At 45.7% G+C, this 25,568-nt stretch overlaps 1 pseudogene; it reads left to right on the top strand.

Moving 5' to 3' along the window:
• LOC137519447 (ATP-dependent RNA helicase DHX33-like) overlaps window positions 1-25,568 on the top strand; it is a 102,306-nt pseudogene that overhangs the window by 44,932 nt on the left and 31,806 nt on the right.

The following is a 25,568-nucleotide window of genomic DNA, read 5'->3' as shown; positions in this document are numbered from 1 at the left end:
TGAGCGAAGCGGTCCGGAAAATTGGCTCCTGCAGCATTTTTTTCGTCCGCTCAGCGAAACGGACCACGGAACCGTACGGCCGGTTCCGTTGGCAAACGCTAATGTGAACCGGGCCTAAAGCAGAAATACTGTATAGCTTCAAATAGTGTGTAAACAATCATCACCTGCAGCTGGGTGCCTGATCCTGCCTGTGTGTGTCTCTCTCTGCCTCAGTAGTGTAAAGTAAAATACATACCCGGGCAACTCCGGGCCATCAGCTAGTAAGGAAATAAATATGGCAGCTTCCATACCCCTCTCACTTCAGTTGTCCTTTAAAGTCCCTCTTTAAAGTGACCCCTAAGCCCCCCAAAAAAATGAGTTTTACTCACCTGGGGCTTCCAACAGCCCCCGGCAGCTGTCCGGTGCCCTCGCCGTGTCCCTCCGATCCTCCTGTCCCTGGCGGCTGCCACTTCCGGTTTCGCTGTCAGGACCCGACAGGCTGGGAACGCGAGTGATTATTCGCGTTACCAACCACAATAGCTTCCTCTATGCTGCTATAGGAATTTGGCTTTTTAACCCCCATGGCGGTATGATTATTTCCAGATTTTAGGATATTTTAAAAATGTTTCAGACCCTAAAATCAGGAAAAAATCATGCTGCCAGAATGCCTGCAGCAGCCCCTGCTCTCACTCACCTCCCTGGGCTCCAGCGCTGCAATTTTACCTCTGTCCTCCGGGTGGCGCTGTAACTCTGTGGTGAGATCGATGATGGCGATCTCACTAGAGTGATTCATAGCCTCGAAGAAAAGGAAGGAGAACGGCTACCCGACATCTGGAGGTGAGTAAAAACGCCTGCTGCGCGCTATACTCTGCATAGAGCTCTCGGCAGCTAGCCCAAGCTTAGCTCGGGATTACCAACAGGGTTAATATGTAAGCTATGAGGGTATATTAAACCACTTAAGCCTAACAGGACGAAAATTTTCGTCCAGTTAGGCTGCGCGCACTCCCGCAAGCCACGCGCGCTCCCGCGGGCCCCCCGTGCACGCTCCTGCCGCCGGCCGTTAGCCCAGTGATTAATGAAAGGGATTATAGATCCCTTTCATTGATCGGACCTCTCCGGAGAAAAGCCGACAGCGTCTCTTCAGACGCTGCAACTTTTCTGATCTAAAAAAGTTCCTGGTCTTCTTTCTTCTTCCTGGGGGGCTGAGATCGATCGCTCCCAGGACTTTTTGACTGTGGCCATCTTGTGGCCAAATAGTAAAACTACACCAAAAACCACTTTGTATTTAATAAATACATTTTTAAACATTTAAAATCCCCTGTTTACCTCCCACATCAAAAAATAGCCACATAAAAGTTTTAATAAAAAATTAAATAAAAAATTACAATAATAAAAAAAAAAAACATAAATAGTTACCTAAGGGTCTGAACTTTTTAAATATTCATGTCAAAGGAGTATATCAATATGATTTATTAAATTATGGGCTTTTAAATAGTGATGGACGTAAATTGAAAAAATGCACCTTTATTTCCAAATTAAATATCGGCGCCATACATTGTGATAGGGACATCATTTAAATGGTGTAACAAGCGGGAAATATTGGTAAATAAAGTACATGGGTTTTAATTATGGTAGCATGTATTAATTGCAAACTATAATGGCCAAAAGCTGAGCAATAATGATTTTTTTTCCATTTCTGTCTTAATATTCCTGTTAAAATGGATTTAGAATAAATTAATTCTCAGCAAAATGTATCACCCACAAAAAGCCTAATTGGTGGCGGAAAAAACAAGATATAGATCAATTCATTGTGATGAGTAGTGATAAAGTTATTGGCAAATGAATGGGAGGTGAAAGTTGCTCAGATGCAAAAAAACTCAACCCTGTAGGCTGTGGTTAATATTATTTTTGCAAATAAGCTCTTGTAGTCATGATAGTGTATAATGAGAAAGCAAGAAAACAAAAGAAGAAAATGCCATACATCTTACTAGGAACATAATCTAAATGTTGTAATAACCAGGATTGATAAGCAAATACAATTTGTGGGTTTAACTTATAGTTAGCACTGTTTATTGTAAAGTTATAATTGGTGTAAATGGAGAAGTAATGTATTATTCCCTTATTTTCCCTTAAAATGCATAGAAAATAAGGTAATTACTAAACAAAATTATCACCCAATAAAGGCCTAATTTGTCCTGAAAAAAAAAAAAACCTACGGTAGATCATTTAGGTGTGATAAGTAGTAAAAATATTATTGGCGAATGAATGGGTGAAAATTGCTCTCGTCCTGAAGTGGTTAAGAATCTCCTTCTGTGCCTAAAAGCACCAACTCTAACCATTGTTTGTTTATACAGTATTTGTTAAAGAGAATCTGTATTGTTCAAATCGCACAAAAGTAAACATACCAGTGCGTTAGGGGACATCTCCTATTACCCTCTGTCACAATTTCGCCACTCCTCGCCGCATTAAAAGTGGTTAAAAACAGTTTTAAAAAGTTTGTTTATAAACAAACAAAATGGCCACCAAAACAGGAAGTAGGTTGATGTACAGTATGTCCACACATAGAAAATACATCCATACACAAGCAGGCTGTATACACCCTTCCTTTTGAATCTCAAGAGATCATTTGTGTGTTTCTTTCCCCCTGCAGTTCTCATGCACTGAAGTTTCAGGCTGCTCGTTTCTTCCTGCAAACAGGTTTGCCCTTGTCTGTAATTCCTCAGTATGTGAAAGCCCAGCCAGCTCAGAGGAAGATTTATCCAGCTTGTAAAAGATAAGAGAGAAGCTGCCCTAATCTAAATAATACACAGGCAGTGTGCATAGAGGGGCCTGGAAGGGGGAGTTCATAGCAGAACCACAACACTGAAGAACTTGGCAGCCTTCCAGACACAGGCTGACAAGTCTGACAGGGGAAAGATACATTGATTTATTACAGAGACTGTGATAGTATAAAGTGCTGCAGTAAGCCAGAACACATTAGAATAGCTTTTGGAACTTGTAGGATGATAAAAAACAGGATGCAATTTTTGTTACGGAGTCTCTTTAACCAGTTCACCCCCAAGGGTTTTTATCCTAACGGACCAGAGCAATTTTCAGTTGTCAGCGCTCCTCCCTTTTATTCCCTAATAACTTTATTACTACTTATCACAAGAAAATGATCTATACCTCGTTTTTTTCGCCACCAATTAGGCTTTCTGTGGATAGTACATTTTGCTAAGAATTTTTTTATTCTAAATGCATTTTAATGAGAAAAACAGAAAAAAAAGAAAAAAAATCATTATTTCTCAGTGTTCAGCCATTATAGTTTTAAAATTAAACATTCTCCTGTGGATAAAACAAACACGTTTTATTTGCCCAGTGGTCCCGATAATTAAACCGTTTAAATTATGTCCCTATCACAATGTATGGCGACAGTATATTATTTTGAAATATAAGTGGTTATTTTTCTGTTTGTTCTGGCCATAATTACAAGCCCCTATGTAATAAATTAAAATTAATTTTCCCCCATAAAATATAGAATACAAAAAGCTGAGTCCCTAAGGCAACTATTTTTTTTTGTTTTTAAGCTGATTTTTTTTTTACAAGTGTTTTTTTTGGGGGGGAGGGTTGGAAGTGTAATTTTATTTATGATGTGTATAGTCTTGAAAATGTATGTATTTTGTAGGTGTAATATACTTTTTGGCCACAAGATGGCGCTAGTGAACACTCATAGGACGTGTTCACTTTTTTTTTTTTTTTTTTACACTTTATTAAACTGTTACATTTCCTGTTTATGTGAATGGACGTAGCCGCTGTTCGCGGTCACGTCCATTCACTCCAGGCACTGCGATTGGGTAGAGGACCGTTCGGTCTTCTTCCCCAATCACCCAGCACGGGATCCCGACGGTAATGGCGGCGGTAGCGGCGCGCACACGGCGGTAGCAGCGGCGGGAATGCGTGACGTATTAAAACGTCATGTTGCCGTTAATAGCGGTAAGCATGACGTTTTAATACGATAGGATGTCGGTAAATGGTTAAGGTAAGTCTCCCCAAATCTTTAATAGTAGACCAGGGTCTGTGAAGTTTTAAGAAGAATATTCATTATTCCCAGAATGTGTCTCCAGAATTGAATAATTAAAAGGGCATAACAAGAAAATGTGTACAAAAATAACCCGTTGCAGTCAAACATCTCCAGCAGCGATCAGAATTTGTTTTGTGCATGTGGTCAGGGGTAAAATATATCCTGTGTAGGAATTTAGGTTGTTATAATTGGTCTCTAGCTGACACTGCTACAGCAGGGAAGATTTCCAGTATGTAATCCCATTTGTCTCTATCTAAATTGGAGACTTCATTGGCCTATTTTTTTAAAACATTTGTCAAGTTTATTGCTATTCATTGTTGCCATCTCACGATAGATAGTGGACATTGCTTTGGGTAGGTCCCTAGCGAGAATAAATTGTTCCAAGCTGTCTGTTGCCAGTGTCAAGGGCTGGCAAGAACTCTACTATGAACACCTGCCTAAACTGTAGATGAAAAAAATGCCTTTTCAAGTGGATGTAATGGTGCTTGATTTTATTAAATGTGAATTAAGATCCTTAATACAAATATTGTGCCCATATGGCTGGGTTTGGTATAAAGGTGAATAGGTTTAATCGCTGCTACCTAGGCTTGATTCCAGTTTCTGCCTACTTTCCACAAGCTCTTGACCTCTATGCCTACGTTTGCTACTGTTATTCCTGGATTTTCTGTAAAACTTCTGGAAGATCTCTAAACAACAGAGTCACGTGTTCAGTTCACAGTGGGACAAGCCTGGGTGCCTCAACAGCAAAGAATCGGGTGGCCACTAGGATTATCACCTCCATCCTTTCCAAGGTACTGAAGGTGTATGTATATATATATGGTGCCGGTGAGCTGAGCGCAGGGTGAGCTGAATGAGGGCTCACCCTGCTACCACTCAAATCCGCAGCGTAAAATAGTATGAAATTCGAGGTATAGCGATCGCCGGAGCCCCGAACTACCTTACGCTCCCCGTGCAGTATAACATTACTGCTATGGGGCACCTAGTTTCGGCGCTCAATGCTGAGATACATGGACCAACACCACTTGCTTCATGATGAAGACCCGTGAGCTCCTTAGACTAATCACCTTTGGGACATCTGTGTCTCCTACTGTTAGCTGGTCTAACACAGCTGGACTTGGATTGAGTAAGAGGACCCTAAAATGGGGATATTTGGAAATGGGGGTGACTAGACCTTGAAATAAAAATGGTTGGTCGTCAGATGGGTGAATTGATCCTGCAATAGGGATACGATAATTGATCTTGAACAGGATGAGCGGATCTGGAAATTGAGACATTTGGTCTTGAAATAGGTGAACAGACCATGAAGGAATAACAGTTGTTATTCATAAAATAGGCGAGTCACAGGGACGGATCTAGGGGGGGGGCAAGCAGGTCTCTTGCTTCAGGCGCAGTTTGTTGAATTCTTAAAAAGGCGGCAAAATTTGGATGGGTAATGGCAGTTTAGGCGCCAAAACCTGACCTTGCCCCAGGCGCAACTTGGGGCAACTTGGTCTGGATCCGTCCCTGAGTCAACCCAGAAATGGAGACACTGGGCTTTGGAATGGGTGTGGAGACCCTGCAATTGGGGCAATTTGTTTTGAAACTGGTGATTGGACCCAGAAATTGCAACTTTGGTCTTGAAACGAGTGAGTGGACCTGAAAATTTGGACAACTAGTCTTTGGAATGGGTGAGCGGACCTGAGAATGGGACACATTCTCCGTCTGATTAAGTCCAGGACAGTGTGTGTACTCTTTGCTCGGTGACTGAATACTTTCGTGCAAATGTCAAAATCATTTTTTATCAAGAGAAGGCAGTGAACTGTCCTCTGCTAGCTGTATCCAAGGAAACTGGCTCCCTTCACCCCCTAGCTGGATGACATGCAGAAAGTTCTGAACAGTGACCTTTGCTTTGCTGTCTGCATTTCATCTACTTCAGAAGCGGCACGTAGATTCTCCCCCTAAAGAGAACACTGGCGGCACGGTCATTAAGTTGCTGCGGACACATTAGGATATGTTATATTTATGGGAATTGTGGCCTCTGCTGGAGATGTGACACCGAAACATCTCTCTTGATTAGACTAAAATAATTGCTGGAAAATAAAAGTTTGAGACTTGTTTTGTTAGGTTTGTTCTCAGTGGGCCTGAACTCTTGCTCACAGGACAGAAAGAAACCTAGAGAAATGCACCCTGTATGTATTTAGAGCGTTTAGCCTGTCTAATTCCCCCTCATCTGTGACTAATTACAACTGTAATTTGATCTCTCAGCTTTGTCAGCTCAGGAATGTGGGCTGCCATGGCAGAGCAGCTAATTTGTAAACACAGGGGCCCATATGCAATTCCCTTTTTCTCCTGAGTTTTCTCCTAGGTAAAATTTTTAAACGTGTTAATAAAATGCCTTTTAAGCCACCAGAAAGCAAGAAAATACTCAAAATAATTTTGATAGTACTTTTTCACTTACTTTTTGGTACTTTTTTTGTTGAAAAGTGCTGGAAAATTATTTTAAATTGAAGATGAAACATTGGCCTCAATTCACTAAGATCATGCTGGAGATAATAAGGCAAGAGTAAACTTACCTCCACACAGTGAGAGAGTTATCTTATCTCTTCATTCCTTACGTTACCTCTTCTGTAGTTAATTTACCTCCTCTGTAGTTATTTTCACACGCAGTTAATTAACAGCCTGTCTTTAACTCTGGAGTTATTTTAAGGATCGGAGAGTTAACTTAAAGACAGAAGAGTTAACTTTAGGTTTGCCTGAGGTAAACGGTTTCCTGAATACTACATGCCTTATCACCATGGTAACAACTCTAGAAAAGTTATTAAAGACAGGAGATAAGCTTAGTGAATTGAGGCCATTATCTCCTAGGAGAAAACGCAGGTGAAAAAGTTGAATTGCATATGGCCCAAGGTTGTTAGCAATATGTCTTCCTCCATGAAAGCAAGAAATAGACACACTGCAGATTTATTGCAGGATTTGTATCGGCTGTAACAAAGAAATGGTTTTTGTGATGATTTGCTCAGCTGCCTGTGCAGGCAGCCAGCCCTTTGACCATTGTGTAGGTTTGCATGCTGCAGGACTCTGGAAAGAACAGCTTCTGTCAGTTTTGCAGCTTGTGCTTGCAGAGGAATTTGCATACGTTGTCATGCAAATTGCCTGGCCACATTCATTGGAGGCGTGTACTATAAGTACTATGTCTTTCCCACAATGCTTCGCTGTTCATAAGGATTTCGTCCTATGTAACACTCCTGGTGGGGTGTCAGCCTTGCTCTCTGTTTGAACATCAGCTTAGAGTAATTCCTAAATCTGCGCTAGGCAGATTTCCCTAGTGCTGTTAGGATTGTAGTATCTGTATTGCCTGTTCTGTCTTGTCTTGCCTGTTTGCCATTGTCCTGTCCCTATGGTGGTTGACAGGAAATGGTTCTGATCTCTGTTCTTGGAGTATAGCTGGTGCAGCGGTTGCTACCAGCTATCTCTTCTGTTCTGTCTCCTGGGATCGCGCTAGCTACTTTTCGCTAGCGCTGGGGATCCTTCTGTTCTGTCTCCTGGGATCGCACTAGCTACTTTTTGCTAGCGCTGGGGATCCTTCTGTTCTGTCTCCTGGGATCGCACTAGCTACTTTTCGCTAGCGCTGGGGATCCTTCTGTTCTGTCTCCTGGGATCGCACTAGCTACTTTTTGCTAGCGCTGGGGATCCTTCTGTTCTGTCTCCTGGGATCGCACTAGCTACTTTTTGCTAGCGCTGGGGATCCTTCTGTTCTGTCTCCTGGGATCGCACTAGCTACTTTTTGCTAGCGCTGGGGATCCTTCTGTTCTGTCTTCTGGGATCGCGCTAGCCACTTTTCGTTAGCGCTGGGGATCCTTCTGTTCTGCTACTCTGTACTTGGATCGCGCTAGCCACTTTTCGCTAGTGCTGTGGATCCTATCTCTCGCTTGTCCCTGTTTTCATGTGTCTGTCTGCTACGCTTGCTGGAGGCTCGGTGAGGTAACCGTTAAGCAAGCGCTCGCGTCCTGTTTCATGTTTGTCTGTTAATGGTTAGTTAGGCGTGCTTGTCTCTATTGTGCTTATCACGTGGAGACCGCGCATAACTGCGTGCACTGTTGCGAATGAGTGCGGTGGTCGCGGTTAGCTAGCATTTGTTATTTTCCGTATCTCCTTATTGTATTATTTACTATGCCTTTGCTACCCTCGTATTCTATTCTGATCTGCCTTGTGTCACGTCTGGCGATCGCACCTCTCGCGATCGCGTTCCTATTTCATATCTGCTGTTGTGTGTGTGCGCGGTCGCTGGGTGGCGACTGGATTGGCGCACACACATACAACCTGTCCCTTTGCTCGTTCTCATTCGCAATCGCCTCTCTTGCGATTGCGTTCTGCGCTTCGTACAATTCCTGTCTGGCATTTGTGGAGGTACAGAGGATTGGTTCCTCTGCACTCCCCAGCGCCATCTGCCGACAGGAATTTTCCCTCTACGGGTGCGTAGCACCTTTTGCTGGGTGCAAAATTACACGCTTGTGGAGGATTTCCGCCGTGTCAGCGCACGCGTTGTGCGCTGATCACGGAGAAAGTTCCACAATCGTTACAGTTTTCTTTAAAGGTTATTATGCTGCTGCTTATCTTTTAGAGCAGAGAGGAGGTCCTGAGTTCAGGGTCCACATGCAATTAACATTTTCTCCTTAGTTTTCTCCTAAATTATATTTTCATACCTGGTCATAAAATGCTTTTTAAACCAGCAGCAAGCGAGAAAATACTCAAAATAATATTGATAGTACTTTTTCACCAACTTTTGGATACTTTTTCAATTGTAAAATGCTGAAAAGTTATTTTAAAGAGAAAATGAAAATGATCTCCTAGGAGATAACTCAGAAGGGAAAGTTAATTGCATATGGGCCCAGGTCCGCTTTAAATCCGAACTCCACTGAGCTCTTTCTCCAATGTGAAATGTATGTGAGATTCTATGTTTATTGATCATTTTTTCCAAATCATTAATACAAATGTTAACATTATTTGAGTTTTTACCTTGTTTTTAAGAGAATTTACTAACAGGAGCCACTGGAAAGAGATCCTAATAGGAAATGGTAAACGGTAGTGTCAGTGCAATCATTTAACCAGTCTTATCTTATCTTGTCTTATCATTTAACCAGTTTTTTTCCCAGGAGATGTTTTCCATTTTGTTCACCTTTTCAGCGCCTAGCAAGTGAAAAAGTACAGTTAAAGAAAACCTGTAACGTCAAAAAGTCCCCTGGGGGGTACTCACCTTGGGAGGGGGAAGCCTCAGGGTCCCGATGAGGCTTCCCACGCCGTCCTCCGTCCCTCGGGGATCTCGCTGCAGCCCTCCGAACAGCGGCGATGTAAATATTTACCTTCCCGGCTCCTGCACAGGCGCTCTGGTGGCTGTCGGCTCCGAAGTAGGCGGAAATACCCGATCGCCGTCGGGTCTGCTCTACTGCGCAGGCACAAGTCTCCGGCGCCTGCGCAGTAGAGCGGACCCGACTGAGATCGGGTATTTCCGCCTACTTCGGAGCCGAAAGCCGCAACAGCGCCCCCGCTGGAGCCTGGAAAGGTAAATATTGAACAGGCTGTCGGGTCTGTCGGGCGGCTGTTCGGAGGGCTGCAGCGAGACCCCCGTGGGACAGAGGATGGTGTGGGAAGCCTCATTCGGATCCTGAGGCTTCCCCCTCCCGAGGTGAGTACCCCCCAGGGGAACTTTTCGATCTTACAGAGTCTCTTTAAAGTGTGCCTGAGATGGGGGGGGTTATACATTCCTGGGGCTTCCTCCAGAAGACTACAGGTTGATTGCTACCTCATCATCCTCGCTCACGCAACTATTGCGCTCCTGTAGCCAAACACTCTCGGCCATAGGATCGCAAGGGGGGAGCACGTGCGGCCGGACTGTGCAGCACTGACTGGCCATGACTGGAGGATTTTTCGGGGCCAATTTCAGAAGATCCAAGAAGTGGAGGAAGACGGTGGGGGAGCATTCAGCCTGGAGGGGGCTGGAGAAAGCCCTAGGTATGTATATTTCCCCCCTCCCCCACCATCTCAGGTACACTTTAGGTAAGAAACGTTATATCAGGTTTAAAGAAAATCTGTGATAACATAAGGAATTATACTTACCTGGGACTTCTTCCTGCCCCCTGTAGAATGTGACTGAGCTCCCTTGGTGTCTCTCCAGTCCTCTCCGTTCTACTACAGTCAGCCCCAGTAGTCGCTGACTACTGTGCATGCACTGCCCTGGCCGCGCTCCTCCATAGTCACGCTACCATGGCCGGTAGCATGCTGCGCCTACGCAGTTAGTTAAGGGCCTGTTTCCACTACATGTGGATTCTGGATGCAGAAAAACTGACTCTAATTGATGCCTATGGGCCTGTTTTCACTATGGGCATGTTTGCTTCTAACTGCATGTGCAGAATGGAGTGCATCCAAGGAGGCATGCAACTCGGGACACACAAGCACAGTAGTTCCTGACTGGCTCAGTCGGGGACTTTACCGTGGCTGACTGCGCGAGAACGGACCAGAATCGGATGAACACCAAGGGAGCCCATGGACAACAAGGAGCTGAAGGAAGCCCTTACTGTCACTTACAGTAGGTAGTGTTATAGTTTAAGTATTATATGTAGGCCTCAGTTGCCTGAACTGAAGTTAGATAAAAGGCTTGGTTCACAGAGTCTACCTTTAAGCAGAGTTTCTCGCAAAAGAGATGATGCGGTCAGTTACCAGGAACATGTTCCTTGTGGAAGGCCACAGGTCTAAACTGCCCCAACTGTTAGACGACAGAAAGGTAAACAAAGCCGATATTTACAAAACATTGCATTCTTTGTAACTAGGGTATAAAGCAATGGAATATTAATTAATAAGGTGGGTCACATGCCCATGTCCACCAATTGTAGGCTTGGGGGTATGGCTCAGATGATGTCACATTTAACTCTTTCCTGACCAGTATTAAAACAGATGATGGGCTGCAGAGAGTCAGTCTTCTGCTTCCTGTCATTGCTGGCTTCCACCCTTTTACCTTTATTTATGTCTTGCCATCTTATCTAACTGTATGCTGTATATACGTAGTCTAGACTTCACGTAGCCTAGAGAGGTAACGTAGGATAGACAGAAGAGGAAACCTGATTCCATGCAATGTAATCAAGAAGCTGTAACGCAACGGACTTACTACAGAACAATCTGCTTTGCTAAGATGTAACGAAATGTACTGTCTTATCTGTTGACTGAATAAAATCCTAAACTTTGAGGACGCCTAAGAAGTTCTATCTCCTATGCTGTTGCTGTGATGAGAGTCGTGTTTGCAGCGTTTATTAATGAGTTGCTGGTGTCGGAAAAAGGTGTAGTGTTGTTGCCCATAGCAACCAACGTATAGTTTCTTACAGGTAGTAGAAATCTGACAGAACTGACAGGTTTTGGACTAGCCCATCTCCTCATGGGGGGGGGGGGGGGGGGTTCAAGGGAATTTCTTTATTTTCCAAATGCACTTAATGACTGGCAGTTGCACCATCTAACTGCCAGAAAAGTGTACAGTGAGCAGGGAGGCTGGTCAGCATCTTTATATACATTTTTTTCAGGGAGTGTCTTTATAAAGAATAAAGGCCATGCTGAGAATCCCCCATGAAGAGATAGACTAACCCAAAACCTGTCGGTAATATCAGATTTATGCTACCTACTGTAAGTGACAGCAACCTAGGAGAGAAGTAATTTATGGCTCATTTTTACTCAGGAAGAAACATACTTCTTATTTGTATATGTTTTAAATGTTAAGATTTTTGCAATAGTTCCTCTTTAATGTAATCCATATTCTTTGAGGTTTTAGAATTTGCTATTATAATTTGAATATTGAATAATGCCTGATACATAGACAAGTCCTATACTTGGGTTTGAATTTTCCCAAAAATGTCATGGGACACCTAGCCTCCAGCCCAGGGGCTGCCCCTGAGTTTCCGCCCTCAGAGCAGTGTATAAAAGAAGCCATTGCATTTAGAGCTGCAGTTGTCAATTTTTCTTTGTAACAATACTGAAGATAGCAAGAGAACCCAAGCTATACAGCAGGGGTCTCAAACTCAATTTACCTGGGGGCCGCAGGAGGCAAAGTCAGGATGAGGCGGGGCCGCATAAGGGAATCAATCAGTAGCTCCCTTTGCCCCCCCCCCCCCCCCCCGTCCCTTGCATCCTCCTGACGTCAATTGCGGCGCATCGCCGCCTCTGCGGGAAAGGCCGCGATTGACGTCAGGAGAGGCAGAGCTGAAGCTGAAAGCTCTGCCCCTTCCAGGAAATGCCGGCGGATTGCCCCCGGGCGATTTAGGGGCTCTGCAGCCTTCGTTTAGCGGCGGGGATGCGGCGGATTACTTGGGAGCACTGAAGCGAACTATAAGGAAGCTTTTGCCGGCGCGGGCCACAAAATATTGTGTCGAGGGCCGCAAATGGCCCGCAACTTTGAGACCCCTACTAGAAAAGGCTAGCTTCCATTTTGACTGAATTTTGAAACAAAGAAACTTTCCTGGACTTCCACAAAGGACAGATTTCTTCCAAATCCTTAAAGGACCTCTGTTGCGAAAATCTTAACATTTTAAATACATGTAAACATACTCAAATAAGAAGTATGTTTCTTCCAGAATAAATGAGCCATAAATTACTCTTCTCCTTTGTTGCTGTCCCTTACAGCAAGTAGTAGAAATCTGACATTACCGACAGATTTTGGACTAGCCCATCTTCAAGTGGGTGGATTCTCAGTGTTTTCTTTATTTTTAAAACCATTTAGTGAATGGCAGTTGCTCCGTCCAACTGCCAAAATAGTGTGCAGTGAGGCTGGCCAGTATCTTTGTATAAATCCTTATAAAGAATAAAGGCCATGCTGAGAATCCCCTATAATCCCCTGCCACATTTCTAATACTTACTGTAAGTGACAGCAACATAGGAGAAAGGTAATGTTTGGCTCATTTTACTCTGGAATAAATTAACTTCTTATTTGTATGTGTTTTAAATTTTAAGATTTTCGCGACAGTTCCTCTTTAAGTATTAATTTTCTTTGTTTTTACCTTTTAATTTACTGGATACTGTGGCTGATATCTTCAAATTGTTACTTATAATAAGTTTCTGTATATATTAACTTTTTTTATTGCAATAAAACGACTTAGGGGGTTATTTTTGCGGCTACATACTGTAACGATTTGTGTCAGCAATCGTCAGAATTCTGATTATTAGGTGATCTGCAGTATCACCGATAATGCAGATATATACCTGATTATAAGGTGATCTGCAGAATCACCTATAATGCTGGTATATCAGAAGCTGATGTGACAACAAATACAGATAGTGTTTGGTGCAACAGTAATACTGATAAGAGCTGTACCTCACCAGAGGAGCTGGTGGGTACTATCAGTGTAGAGCCTCTCACCAGAGACAAGGGCCCTCTGGTGAGAGTAGAGTAGTCAGACAGATTGGGTTCGGCAACAGACAGACAGATGCAGTACAAAATCGGAAGGCAGAGTGTAACGATTGTGGAACTTTCTCCGTGATCAGCGCACAACGCGTGCACTGATACGGCGGAAATCCTCCACAAGCGTATAATTGCAGGAACCCAGCAAAAGGTGCTACGCACCCGTAGAGGGAAATTCCTGTCGGCAGATGGCACTGAGGAGTGCAGAGGAACCAATCCTCTGTACCTCCACAAATGCCAGACAGGAATTTTACGAAGCGCAGAACGCAATCGCAAGAGAAGCGATTGCGAATGAGAACGAGCAAAGGGACAGGTTGTATGTGTGTGCGCCAATCTAGTCGCCACCCCGCGACAGCGCACACACAACAGCAGATACGAAACAGAAACGCAACCGCAAGAAAGGCGATTGCCAAAAGTGACACAAGGCAGATCAGAACAGAATACGAGGGTAGCAAAGGCACAGCAAATCATACAATGAGGAGATACGGAAAATAACAAACACTAACTAAATGCGAACACCGCACTCATTCGCAACAGTGCACGCGTTCATGCGCGGTCTCCACGTGATAAGCACAATAGAGACAAGCACGCCTAACTAACCATCGACAGACAAACATGTAACAGAGGACGCGAGTGCTTGCTTAACGGTTACCTCACCGAGCCTCCAGCAAGCGTTCGTAGCAGACAAGACAGACACACGAAAACAGGGATAAGCGAGAGATAGGATCCACAGCACTAGCGAAAGTGGCTAGCGCGATCCAGGAAGACAGAACAGAAGGATCCACAGTTCTAGCACAGGACGCTAGTGCGATCCAGGTACAGAGTAGCAGAACAGAAGGATCCACAGCACTAGCGCTAGGCGAGTGCGATCCAGGCAGACAGAGTAGCAGAACAGGATCCACAGCACTAGTGAAAGTGGCTAGCGCGATCCAGGTACAGAGTAGCAGAACAGAAGGATCCACAGCACTAGCGGAAAGTGGCTAGCGCAATCCAAGGAGACAGAACAGAAGGATTCACAGCGCTAGCGCAAGATGCTAGTGCGATCAAAGTGAGACAGATCAGTAGAGATAGCTGGTAGCAACCGCTGCACCAGCTATACTCCAAGAACAGAGATCAGAACCATTTCCTGTCGACCACCGCTGGGACAGGACAATCGCAACAGAACAAACAAACAGATAAGCAATCCAAACTGCACTAAGGAAACCTGCCTAGTGCAGTTTTCCAGGAATTACTCTAAGCTGATCTTCAAACAGAGAGTAAGGCTGACACTCCTCCAGGAGTGTTTCACAGGAAGGAATCCTTATGGCCAGCCAAGCATTGTGGGAAACACATAGTAGGGAGTTTTTTGGCCATTGTTTGGGTTTGCATGCTGCAGGACTCTGGAAAGAAGGGCTTCTGTCAGTTTTGCAGCTTGTGCTTGCAGAGGAATTTGCATACGTTGTCATGCAAATTGCCTGGTCACATTCATTGGAGGCGTGTACTATAAGTACTATGTCTTTCCCACAATGCTTGGCTGGTCATAAGGAGTCTTCCTGTGAAACACTCTGGAGAGTGTCAGCCATGCTCTTTGTTTGAAGATCAGCTTAGAGTAATTCCTGGAAACTGTGCTAGGCAGATTCCCTAATGCAGTTAGGATTGTTTATCTGTTTGTTTGTTCTGTTGCTGTTGTCCTGTCCCAGCGGTGGTCGACAGGAAATGGTTCTGATCTCTGTTCTTGGAGTATAGCTGGTGCAGCGGTTGCTACCAGCTATCTCTTCTGTTCTGTCTCCTTGGATCGCGCTAGCCACTTTTCGCTAGCGCTGTGGATCCTTCTGTTCTGTCTCCTGGGATCGCGCTAGCCACTTTTCGCTAGCGCTGTGGATCCTTCTGTTCTGTCCCCTGGGATCGCGCTAGCCACTTTTCACTAGCACTGTGGATCCTTCTGTTCTGTCTCCTGGGATCGCGCCAGCCACTTTTCGCTAGCGCTGTGGATCCTTCTGTTCTGTCTCCTGGGACCGCGCTAGCCACTTTCCGTTAGTGCTGTGGATCCTTCTGTTCTGCTACTCTGTACCTGGATCCCGCTAGCCACTTTCGCTAGTGCTGTGGATCCTATCTCTCGCTTGTCCCTGTTTTCGTGTGTCTGTCTTGTCTGCTACGAACGCTTGCTGGAGGCTCGGTGAGGTAACCGTTAAGCAAGCGCTCGCGTCCTCTGTTACTTGTTTGTCTTGTCTTGGTTAGTTAGGCGTGCTTGTCTCTATTGTGCTTATCACGTGGAGACCGCGCACGAACGCGTGCACTGTTGCGAATGAGTGCGGTGTTCGCGTTCAGTTAGCGTTTGTTATTTTCCTTGTTATTCTCATTGTATTATTTGCTGTGCCTTTGCTAACCTCGTATTCTGTTCTGATCTGCCTTGTGTCACGTCTGGCGATCGCACCTCTCGCAATCGCGTTCCTATTTCATATCTGCTGTTGTGTGTGCACTGTCGCGGGGTGGCAACTAGGTTGGTGCACACACATACAACCTGTCCCTTTGCTCGTTCTCATTCGCAATCGCCTCTCTTGCGATTGCATTCTGCGCTTCGTACAATTCCTGTCTGGCATTTGTGGAGGTACAGAGGATTGGTTCCTCTGCACTCCCCAGCGCCATCTGCCGACAGGAATTTCCCTCTACGGGTGCGTAGCACCTTTTGCTGGGTGCCTGCAATTATACGCTTGTGGAGGATTTCCGCCGTATCAGCGCACGCGGTGTGCGCTGCTCACGGAGAAAGTTCCACAATCGTTACAACTTATAGTACACGCCTCCAATGAATGTGGCCAGGCAATTTGCATGACAACGTATGCAAATTCCTCAGCAAGCACAAGCTGCAAAACTGACATAAGGTCTCCTTTCCAGAGTCCTGCAGCATGCAAACCTAAACAATGGTCAAAAGGCTGCCTGCCTGCGCAGGCAGCTGAGCAGATCATTACACAGAGACAGTAAAATATAAAAAGGCAGGGTAGGCAACAAGATCAGATGTGCAAAGGTACAGAATCACTTAGCAAGAGAGTAGTCAGAACGAGCCAGAGTCATATACAAATAATAAACAGTAAGGAAATGCTTAAAGTATCAAACAATTCCTATCTTGTGTGAAATCCCCGGTTTCCTCCCGGATCAAAGCACACCGGAACTATCTAAGTGTCTGAGCGCTAACACCAAGTATTCACAACAGCAGACAAGTTGCGAGTGACATTGCAAGGCTTATGAAGCAGAGGGAGACCCTCCAGGCACGCCCCCAGCGATCAACCAATGGGGAGTGGCGAGCGTCCCCCCTGACGTCAGCCGACCGGCCGTTCAGCTGACGCGCCTCCTCCCCGCATAAAGGCCCTGTCTACGCGCGTGCGACAGGGCAACCCTATGTGCAACTAACAGTTCCGTCCTCGGCGTACTAGACGCCTGAGGCCCAGAAACGCTGCTGGTCAGGGCGCTGGAGGCAGCTGCGGTGGTAGCATTTTTCACCGCAGCTGCCTTTTCAGCACATGTGTAATGGTCGGTGTCAGCACACAGAGAGTATCTGATTATTGATGATCTGCAGTATCACCAACAATACAGATGTATACCTGATTATTAGTGATCTGCAGAATCACCAGTAATACAAGTATGGCTAACCTCTGGACACCTAGTAAAGTGTAAGTGTTTGGGTGCAACCGTACTTCAAAACTTTAATGAGGCCTCACTAGAGGGGCTGGTGAGGAATAACCAGTACACAGAGTGTGTACTAACGTATCACCTCAAGCAAGCTGGAGAGACAATACTGAAGAGGCTGAATCTCCCAAGGGGCGGGCGATTCAGACTATACTGCAGATAAATGACCACCCGGGGTGCGGGTGAGTCAGACTGTGTCGCAGCCTACGAAACACAGTAATACTAAAACTACAGGTACCTGATGAGCAGGTAATTAAGGCTAAACTATAGCCTAGCAGAGCTGCTGAACCAGTGGAGCTGGCGCAAATAACACCTCACCAGTGGCGAGGGCCCACTGGCGAGCAGAAGGGTCAGACAGGCAAGGTTCGGCAACAGAGAGGTAAGTATCGGTACAGAAGCGTGAGACAAGAGAGTAAACGGTAATCAGGCAGAGATTCAGCAACAGGAAGGTGTGTATTGGTACAGAATCGTGAGACAAGAGAGTAAACGGTAATCGGGCAGAATTTCAGCGACAGGTAGGCAGATAGGCGAAAGCACAGGACCAGAAGGCAGGAGCAGAGTCAGAGGGAATAGCTAAGAGTCATACACAGGAGATCAAACAGAAGCAATATCCTAGTCTTGGTGTGAAATCCGTAGCATCAACACCAGGGAACTAGCCTAAGGTCTGAGCGCTAACACGCAAGTATTCACGACAACAGACAATCCCCAACTGAAGCCAGGAGGCTTATGAAGCAGAGGAGACCCCACTGGCACGCCCCTCCGACTCCTGGGCGCCGTGGGACTCCTCTGACGTCAGCCGACCGAGAGGTCAGCTGACGGGCTTCCTCCCCGCATAAAGGTGCTGTCTGTGCGCGCGCCCGCGCGGTACGGTGACCCCCTGCCCGGAGAAGCGTTCCGTCCTCTGCGTTCTGGACGCCGAGCGTACGGATGACCGCATGGAGGCAGCTGCGGCGGCGGTGCTGTTCGCCGCAGCTGCCTCGTTTCTCACAATATGTTACACATACCTGATTTGAGCATCGCAGAAAATGCTAAATTGCGACATTATGGTTCCTGATTCTATTAACAAACTAAATTAATTAGGATTTTTCCCGAAATTTCGCATTACGATTTTGCATCATAATTGCGAAGTACAATGCAAATTACTATTATGTGAAATCTGTGCTAATCAGTGGGTGTGGCAGGAGTATTGTAGATGTATGCTTTTATCACCTTATAGGATGCAGTATCCAGGGTTATAAAAAGGGCAGACTAGTGATCAAAGCCAGACTTATACTTTTAGCACCCCTAGACCAACTTTTTTGATGCAGTAACTCGTGCTGTTGGAGTGGAGAAAGTCAGGAGAATCTAGCACTAACATGGCTAAATCAACTGAACTAGAGTGACCAGACGTCCCGCTTTACCCGGGGCGCGTCCCGCCTTCAGGGTCCGCTGTCCCAGACAGCATGAGGTCCCGGGAGACGTCCCGCTTTTAGCCGCAGGACGTCCCGGGCTCTGGACTCTGGCCACCCTAATTGCAACTGGCAGCGGCGTCTGTTAGACGCCGCGCCAGTTTGCAGCCCGCAGCCCCGCTCCAGCCTGCATAGTCTCCGGCAGGCAGAGCAGGGCTACGGGAAGATGGCTGCCGAAGCCCTATACTGGAGACTATTTGTGTCTCCAGTACAGGGCTTCGGGCGCCATCTTCCCATAGCCCATAGGAGACTGCAGGAGGAAGATCTCGGAGGAGCTGCACGCCAGAGGCCGGCCGCGTGAGGGGACTTCTCTTCTGTCAGGTGAGTAGATTATTTTTTTTGCAGGTGTTATGCTGCCCACATTGCGTTATTTCCTGCTAAAATGTTGCACACATTGCGTTATTTACTGCTGAAATGGTGCACACATTGCGTTATTTCCTGCTAAAATGTTGCACACATTGTGTTTATTTTCTGGTGAAATATTGCCCACATTGCGTTATTTACTGCTGAAATGTTGCCCAAATTGCGTTTATTTACTGCTGAAATGTTGCCCACATTGTGTTTATTTACTGCTGAAATGTTGCCCATATTGTGTTTATTTACTGCTGAAATGTTGCCCATATTGCGTTTTATTTTCTGGTGAAATGTTGCCCATATTACATTTATTTACTGCTGAAATGCTGCCCACATTGCGTTTGTTTTCTGGCATCTGGGGAAACTGTTGCTGCATTTATTATTCAATAGTCATAGTTGGGTATATTTGCTGCTTTGGGGTTACAGTATACTAATAAATAGCATCACATAGTTTCTGCACACCCATGATGCGAATCCTCGTTTCACCACATCATGACGGAAACACTGCTTTCTTATGCCTCGCTGTTACATCATTATGTTAGCTCCGCCCACACAATGTCATGGCCATACCCATTTCTCCAGCGCCGCAAGCCCCCCCCCCCCCCTTCCAACCCCCCGTCTCCCCCGGCCCAGGTTGAACCCAGAAAAATCGGGTCACTCTAACTGACCTCACTTTTTGAAAGATGATGAAAACATTGTGATTTTGCCCCTTTAGAAATAGGCAGCCAGCCTTCCAATGCTGCATTATGTCAATAAAGAAGCAATATCATGATTTTGGGAAACATTCTAGGATGCTGGGAAGGGGTGATAAGATGACACATCTAACCTAATAAAAAGATCTTTTTTTAGGCGAGAGAAACAGTGTAAATAATGAGAATTTTATGTTTTCTTCTGTGAAAGGCCAAAGGTGGGTATATAATAATGGGGAATTGGTTAATGATGATCCCTAATGACAAAAAAAGAACTCCCTGGGTGACAATAGTTCACCTCGGTGTGCAGACATGGAGCCGCTGCATAATCAGGCAACAGTAATTATCTCTATAATAGACTCTCCTTCTGCAGGAGGTGAGAGACACGGACTTCATGATCTCTGTTTAATCCAAAGAAATACACAAAAATTGTCTGTCACTTAGCCCTGCTAGGCAGCGGAGTGCTCTCATTAGAGTCACATTGTTTGCATAGACAGATATAAGTTATGTGCAGCAGAGACTGCCTGTTCCATGTTGATTTGTGATTGTTTATTGCAGGGCATAAGGGTGAGTGCTGTACAGACAAGGCCGGATTTATACTTTTTGTGCTACTGGGGCAAGTATGTTATGGCTCCCCTTTCTTGTGCTGCCACGCCCCTCCAGTTCCATGTACAGCCCCCTCTTCCATGTGTATCATCCATTTACTGTAGCCCTTCACTTCATGAACAGCTCCCTTAGGCATCAGTTTCCTGTTTTCCATATGTTGCTCCACATTTTCAGCCTCATCTTTCCCAGGTGCCCCTTTAGGCTGTTCCCGGCCAAAGCTCGGGCCTTTGTGGCTTTCCATAAATCCAGCCCTGTGTACAGACAATTGTTACCTTGGTTGTTTCATGATCAGACATGCTGATAAACATCATCTGGCCCTGATCCCTGCGTGAGTTTTGCTGGGCAGATCTATATGAAGTAGCTGGCAGTGGCTGTAGGGTGCAAGTAGCTGTGCAGGGCTGGCACTTGCATGGGGCAAATGGCTCCCAAGCGCTGCCGAGCCCCCTAGGTCTTCCCCTCCTAACTCTATTTTGATCCATGACCATCTCTAGCAGGGCTGTGGAGCCGGAGTTGGAGTCGAGGAGTTGGAGCAATTTTGGGTACTCGGAGTTGGAGTCTGTGGTTTCATAAACTGAGGAGTCGGAGTTAGGAGTCGGATGATTTCTGTACCAAATCCACAGCCCTGGTAAGTATTAGACTAAGGAATTGGAGTCGAAGAGTCGGAGTCTGAGCTATTTTGGGTACCTGGAGTCGGAGTTGGAGGTTTCATAAACTAAGGAGTCGGAGTTGAAGTCGGATGATTTTTGTACTGACTCCACCGCCCTGGTCTCTAGTGGTGGGCAAAGCAGGGCATCACCTGGGGAGGAGCCCCAGCAGGGACGTGCATGCACAGTGTGCAGCACGAGCGTCGCATAGGTGCCCCATCATTATAGTGTGGCAAGCTGCATTACAAAGTGGACCACAATGCACCACTATGAATGTAGCCTTCTTTAGCTACAAGCTCCAGTGAAGGTTTGCAGTTGTCTTCTTAGCAGCTAAGAATATCATTGTCTGCATGCAACTTTGGTCTGTCTGCCACCTCCCTGGGTTTTCATATCAGATCTCACAGCTCAGCAGACCAGGGGACGAGTTCAGCAGATGATTATTACAGACTGATGGAGAATACTTGGAACTCATTTGCTGCATCACTAGTTATTCTTCATCAGGTTATCCATAGAACCAGAAAGTGGCCACCATCAGCATTACACAAACCAATATTTACTCATTAGCAAATGGACGGAAGTTGCCCAGAGAAGCTCTGCTAATGGCAGTGTAAAAATTACAAGCCATTCTAATGGCTGATAATAAATATGACTGTTGAAGTCCTCCTAAATGTTTAATTGTTAGTAAAGCTGAATGTTGGATTATGCCATTACGCACACGATTTTCCTTCAAGAGTAATTTCCTTTATAAATTCAATCATGTGATCCAGAGATCATTTTAGAAAGCATGATGCTGATAGGAGAGTGGCTGTTTCCTAGTTAGAAAGCAGCCCTCACTCTTGAGCCGTGAGCACAGAGACACCTTGCCCACCTCCTCCCACTGCAGATAAGATTTTAGCACTTTGTGGCCGGTACTGCAGCAACAACTGATTCTTATCCCGAAATGAAACCTGTGACATTAGAAAATGCAAGATACAGGTTCTTACCTCTTTAGATGGAAGCTTCTGGATCCTCCATAGGCTTCCCCTAATCCTCCTCTATCAGGTCATTTCAGTTCTAATATTCCCAAAGTGCGGTTGCACTGCACCTGCAGAGTAGCAAGGACCCACTTGTGCTTCGACAGACAAAGGAGAGCCAAACCGGGTCTGTACTAACGCGCAGGCATGAACCGCCGACAATCGCTTGATGATGTTGGAACGGGCCAGTGGAGGAGCACAAGTGGAACTCTCTGCATCACCCCTTTTCCACTTTTTTTCTTACAAGTTCACTTTAAAAGATTCAGCAACAGTGCTGGCTACAAAAAGTCAATCTTTCATCAGCACAGGTAGCAGGTGGTCTGGGTCAGTTGCTCTGTGCTCATAGAGAAAAACTAGCCCTCCTGGCTCTTTCCTCACATCCCCATGTTGGTGATGATGAAAGAGAGGGAGGAGTCTGGACAGCTCCGCTGTCTATCCAATAAAACTGTATTATTAACTCAACAGGAAAAGGAACTACTGGAGCCAGCCTGACAGGGATTCTCAGTTTACATATGCTGGATCAGTAGCGTAGCTAAGAAGCTGTGGGCCCCGGTGCAAGTTTTACAATGGGGCCCCCCCAAGCACTCTATACATAACAATTGATACGGCGCACCAAAACCTGCCAATGGCAACTACAGTGTCAGAGGTGCAAGAAGGGGAAGGGGAACAGTTTGCTAATGATTACCACTATTCATAGTATCTATAGAAGTGATTATAATGAGCACAGGACCAACAGAGAGCTAATACTGTAATTGAGGGAGGACCCTTCGGGGCCCCTCTGGCCCAAGGGCCCCGATGCGGTCGCTACCTCTGCACCCCCTATTGCTACGCCGATGTGCTGGATATAGATTATATTTCATAAACTACAGATGCACATTACACAAAATATTGTGCCTTGCCCACTAACGCAAATATACTGTCATATCTATGAAAAGAACTGAAGCTGAGTTAGAGCTTTCGCTTTAAGCTGCCAAAGAAGCAGGTATCTCTATTAATAATCAGCGGAGCCTCTAGAAATAGACTTGTTTCAGTGGAGTATACCTTTCCATCGTACTTCATTGTTTCCTTTCCCTCCCTGATGCCTGTCTGTCTCCTCTTGCCTGAGTGCGTGGGAACCGATGACAGATATCGCCGTGTACCCGTCTGTTTATATGAAACGTCCTCATTTCTGTGGACGTTATCTGAGGCTGACATATTTCGTGTAAGAAGAGATGTTGTGTAGATGTGACTGTCACATTGCTGATGATTAAACTTTCACTGCTTGGAAGTATATGTACTGAGCTACTTCATGAACTCAATAAATGGCAGGTAGGTGGGTAAGAAAGACTTTTTGATTTTCCCAAGACTATAAATGACTTCCTGTCAAGCACAGATCTGGAAAATACTGTCACTGCTTCAATGTGGCATGTTGATACAAGTGATGTCTAATGAGGGCAATTATTTTAGGTCCGCTCCAGGACTCCATTTAAAGGTCCACTCCAGCGAAAAAATAAAGCACTACTGATGTCATGCGAATGCGCAGAGCGCTCCTGGCTGCGGTCACTGTAGGACCTGTGCAGCCAGGCCAGCGCAGACACAGTGATGCCCGACTCCGGTGACCTGGAAGAGGCTGATGGAGGGGCTTCAGGTATGAAAGGAGAGGGGCAGAGGAGAACGGGGGGAGCGGTGGGCATTAGGACAGCTTCCCCTACATGCCTGCTCCCCCCCATTTCTCCTAGTGTGTTGGGCTCTGGTATCTTTTAAAAGACAGAGTGGTTTTAAAACTGCAAATGTGAGAGAATGATGCAATGTTATAATAAAAAGCGGTACTTATTCGTTAGCCGGGCGCATCCTGTAGGTGGCGACAAAACTCCACCAGAGTTACATCTTTCCCTACTATCCATGGCGGCCTGGAGGGGGAATAGTAATTAGCGCCACCTGCCGGATGTGCCCGGCTAACGGATAAGTACCTAAAAAGCTATATAACTGAAAATAAAAATATGAGACTCTTTTCTTTGTAAATAATGTTCTATTCATTATCCGTACAACACACACAATTTATTATGTCATAAGGTGTTTTTATTCACTTCAGGTTTGCTTTAAGTCAGAATACAATATATGCATGCATGCAATCGACTCAAGGGAGTACTTTTGCCGATGCAGTTTTGTAGGTGTAGTCAGCGTTCAGCATTCATTCTGCATTCTTGTTTACAATCACGTTTCCAAATGCGATTTTGTACAGTTGTACATGATTTTGCAAATGGTGGCGAAATACATTTCAACCGGGATCATGATTTCAAGGAAAAAAAACACATGTATAATGCAAATAAATGCAAACAACGTGGGATTCCCCAGTGTGCCATTCAATCATTGACCAGTGCGGGGGTGCAAGTTTTGCCGCATGATTCTGAAAGGTGTGCTCTCTGTTTAAAGTAGATATACACAGGGCCTGATTCAATTCACTTTTTCTCTTGAGTTTTCTCCTAGGAGATCATTTTTCATTTTCTGTTCAAAATAACTTTTCAGCGCACTGCAATTGAAGCTGTACCAAGAGTAGGTGAAAATTCACTGTCAGAATTAACCTGTTACTAGTGACCTTAGCCCGTTTAAAAATGGGCTAGGTCCGTCTCCACGCGCCTATCGCGCGCATGCGCGCTCCCTCCCGTCGCGCCCGCATGCCCGCCGAACGCCCGCGCAGGCGCACCCTGCCACACACCCGGCCCCCCGCTCGCACGCCCCCCCGCCTGGCTGCGTCCTTCTCGTCCTCCCTGTGTGAGGCTGGCACATGCGCAGTAGTTGCCTATTGTTATAGAGGATTATTTTCTTGCTTGCTGGTCTGGCTTGAAAGGTATTTTATTAATAAGATGTGAAGCTATCACTTAAGAGAAACTGTTACAAGTGTGTTACAAAGCAGCAGGTCCCTTTCAGTCATGAGGAAAGGTAAGGGCTGGGAGTCTGGACCCACTAGAAAGCGAAAATCACAATTGCCAAGTGATTTTGGTAGCAATATTTGCTCCAATCAGGGCCATTTCTTGGGCAGTGCGGCCGCCTTGGGCACAGACCGGCAAGTAGAAGGTGAACGCAGGCAGAAGGACATAAGCGCTAGGGAGCTGATGGTTCGCGGTGCAGCCAAATGGAAGACATTAGCGCGATCACTTTCCATAACTCCTCCTGGGCTGCTTACGTTTGACGTCAAGTCATCATCACATCACCACTGCGTGATGACACCTGATGTCCTGTAGCGGTACTGCAGGCTGTTAGTGCGCGGCGGCCATGGAGGAGTCGGCTTTTCAGGCTCTCTTCACCTGTGTGTTCTCCTGGTCCCTGCTTCCTCCTGGATGAGCGGCTGGTCACTAGTAAATAAGCAGATCTACTTGTGACCTGTGGCTGTGTGACTGTCACTAAAGAGTAAGGGTTCGTGAGTCCCTCGTCCTGGGGGCAATTTAGCCTAGAAACTGCCTGTAACGATTTGTGTCAGCAAATAACAGAATTCTGATTATAGGTGATCTGCAGTATCACCTATAATGCAGATGTATACCTGATGATATGGTGATCTGCAGAATCACCTATAATACTGGTATATCAGAAGCTGTGGTGACAACAAATAGCAATGTGATTGGTGCAACAGTAGTACTGATAGGTTTAGCAATACCTCACCAGAGGAGCTGGTGGGTACTAACAGTACAGCGCCCCTCACCAGAGTCAAGGGCCCTCTGGTGAGAGT

Source organism: Hyperolius riggenbachi, chromosome 5 (genome assembly GCF_040937935.1).
Source record: "Hyperolius riggenbachi isolate aHypRig1 chromosome 5, aHypRig1.pri, whole genome shotgun sequence".
Classification (NCBI taxonomy): domain Eukaryota; kingdom Metazoa; phylum Chordata; class Amphibia; order Anura; family Hyperoliidae; genus Hyperolius; species Hyperolius riggenbachi.
This window is presented reverse-complemented; position numbering and strand designations above follow the sequence as displayed.